The sequence below is a fragment of the Panthera pardus genome, unplaced genomic scaffold (genome assembly GCF_024362965.1).
Source record: "Panthera pardus isolate Hobbes unplaced genomic scaffold, ASM2436296v1 HiC_scaffold_11, whole genome shotgun sequence".
Classification (NCBI taxonomy): domain Eukaryota; kingdom Metazoa; phylum Chordata; class Mammalia; order Carnivora; family Felidae; genus Panthera; species Panthera pardus.
The window spans coordinates 82,217,711-82,220,549 of NW_026526666.1; the positions used below are offsets into that span (position 1 = coordinate 82,217,711).

The window sequence follows — 2,839 nt, forward strand, 5'->3', positions numbered from 1 at the left end:
CCTCAGATAGAAGGAGGACAGAATAGAGGTCAAGATTCCATTCCAAGTTTCTGTCACTTCATCCCACAGGCTCTCATACTGGTGGCCCGATACTGATAGAACCAAAAAAAAAAAAAAGAGAGAGAGAAAGTAGCAGGTGCCAAAGGGTGGAAGATAAATCCAGTGAAAATATAGTGTCCTGCCACTTCATTAAAATTCTGGGTGTCACAAGTTTTGAGACACTTCAGGACATTCCCTCCAAAGCAAAGGACAGGTTGCTGCACTTTGGACTTCCCACCTCTTAGACGGAGCCCTAGGGTTTGATGGGTCCTTTGGGATTTTGGAAGCACCACCTGGTGCACTGACTGCTCCTACCCATTTGCCAGTCTCCAGCTGTGAGTAAGGCACAGAGGGGGAGAGGGCAGAAGAGGCCTCCCGACCTGGTCCAGGCCATGCAGTGCACATAGTTCAGGCTTTCAGCCCTGATCTTTCGGAGTGCCTGAGGCAAATCAGAGTGCTCCCTAAGGCCTACCGCAGACACTGATGGTCGCTGTAAACAGGCCCTCAGGGCTTGGAGGCAAAGCCATGCTTCATTCATAAGTGAGTATTTTTCTTTTGAGAAATAGCTCCTGGGTTTTCGCTGGGCTCCGGCAGACTGCACACTTGACTGCACACCTGCACCCCAGGTGACCTTGTAACCTGAGCTGCCTCCCAATGAACTGCCATCTGACCCCTCTGCCCAGCAGTTCCCTCAGGGAAAGGGTCCATATAGAAGCAGGTTGTTCTCAAGGAGATTGCTTGAGAGACTTGGGAACAAAAGGTTGGGGACAGAGGAACAAGGATAGACCTGCTGGAGTGGGCCCAGACCAGTAGAATGTTCCCAGCTATGTGAGTGAGTACAACAAGGCTCCACTGTGAATGGGGAAATTATTAGAGCCTGGTTTTCTGATGACAGATTCTGAAACAGCAAGAGGTGGCCCCGAGGGATAGTGGGGAAGGAGGTCCCTCAGCAGGGCAGGACTGTAAGCAGCATGTCTCATTACCCACTTTGCCTGGAAGAAAAGATGGCCCGAGGTGAGGACCTGTACCAGTTCATGGGCAATGACTAATGATTTGAACAGCTGAAAGTCTTACAAGATTGGAAGTTCATGACAAAGACGCTTGGGAAAGATGAATTTCTTAGAATGGTCCCAGATCATGAGACAGAAGGTATGCCATACAGATAGTCACCATGGGCCTCAACTATGGGGGAAGTTTGAATAGCAAATAGAATGCTCTGTGGATGTTAACCAGATGGCCTTTTCCCCCAGCCAGTGCAGCTCTTGTTCAATAGGTTCATTGAAAAAGGACCATGATGACAGGCCTGGAGACTAACTGTATGGGCTAAAGAAGACAGACATCTCCTCACAAAGGCCAACCTGACAGCCACCATTACTGACACCAAGTTTGCCCACAGCCACAATCGGCCCTGGACCTTTGATTTGGTGTCATACCTCGAGGAACCCAGCCAATTACACGGTGGCAGATGGGAGTACGTAGGACCATGTTCCTCGTGGGGAATTTGTCTCACTAGAAGAGGTGCTTGCTTTGGGTCTGGATTTGCTTTTCCTGCCTCACACGCCTCCGCCAGAACCTCCATCGGTGGACTTAATACGCAGTCTTGTTCTCTCACAAAATATTGTTTCTAACCATGGAAATCACTTTGCAAGACAAGAAGTGGGAAACTGAGCAGGGGATACCCGCAGGACTCATTGGTCTTACCACGTGCTCCATTAGTCAGCATTCTACCATGACGGAAAGGCCTCCTGAAGGTCCACGTAAGGTCCCAGCTGTAGACACTTCATGAACTAGAGAGCCATCCCCAGGATACAGTAATGCTCTGAATCAGGGTACGTACTGTTTCTCCTTTAGCCAGAGAGCAGTTCGAGAACCAAGGGGCTGGATGTAGGAGTGACTCTCTCACAATGAAACCGTTTTACACACTCAAACATTCTTTGCCTCTTGGCCTCATGACTATACGGAGGAGAGGTATGTTAAAAGCCTGTAGTGTCTGAGGGACGAATGCTTCCACCAAGTGACACAGTTTTCCCACCAAACTGGAAGCTGAAACTGCCACCCAACCATTTTGAACGCCTCATGCTCCTGAACAGACAAGCAAAAAAGAAATCAAGGTATTTTCTGGGGTGACAATGTCTGGCTGTCAAGGGGAAATAGGTTGTTACCACACAGAGGGGGCAAGGAGGCTTAGTGAAAGACTTACCTGTATTCTCGAATGATCCTATTCCTAGTACAAATCCTGGGATCAGAGTCACAGCAAGACTGCTGCAGTTCCATACAAGAGGGTCCCCCAGGGCACAGATCTCTCGGGAATCAAAGCTTGAGTCTCTTCTGTGAGCTAAGAACCTGGCTGTCCCTTGCTGACTGAAAGCAGAAGAAACCTGAAATAGATATAGTGAAGAAGCAAAGCCATAAATACAACATCGGCCTTCAAATGGGTTATGGAGGCGACAATTATGGCCTCTGCTTGAACTTCCCTCCTTGATGGGTCTATTTACACATTTTAGATATTTTGTCTTCTCCCTTTCCCCTACTATTGTCTCCAGGTGGTTGTGTAGGGAATATTCACTTCACCATTAGTCACAGAGTGCAGATTTTTGAGAAGGGAATTTGAGAAAGCTAGAGAAGGAACATCAAGGCATTGTTGGGTGTTTTTTTAATTTTTAAAAAATGTTTATTCATTTTTGAGAGAGAGAGAGACAGAGCGGGACTGGGAGAAGGACGGTGGTGGGAGGGACACAGAATCCAAAGCAGGCTCCAGGCTCTGAGTTGTCAGCACAGAGCCCGACATGGGCTCAAACCT

At 48.3% G+C, this 2,839-nt stretch overlaps 1 long non-coding RNA gene across 1 annotated transcript; it reads right to left on the reverse strand.

Annotated features, from left to right (window-relative positions):
- Positions 1 to 1,708: 1,708 nt before the first annotated feature.
- On the reverse strand, positions 1,709 to 2,406 carry LOC128772962 (uncharacterized). The gene is made up of 2 exons (XR_008417098.1): positions 2,240 to 2,406; positions 1,709 to 2,121 (listed from the first exon to the last, which is right to left on the reverse strand). It is a non-coding gene; the product is annotated as an uncharacterized LOC128772962 (long non-coding RNA).
- Positions 2,407 to 2,839: the final 433 nt, after the last annotated feature.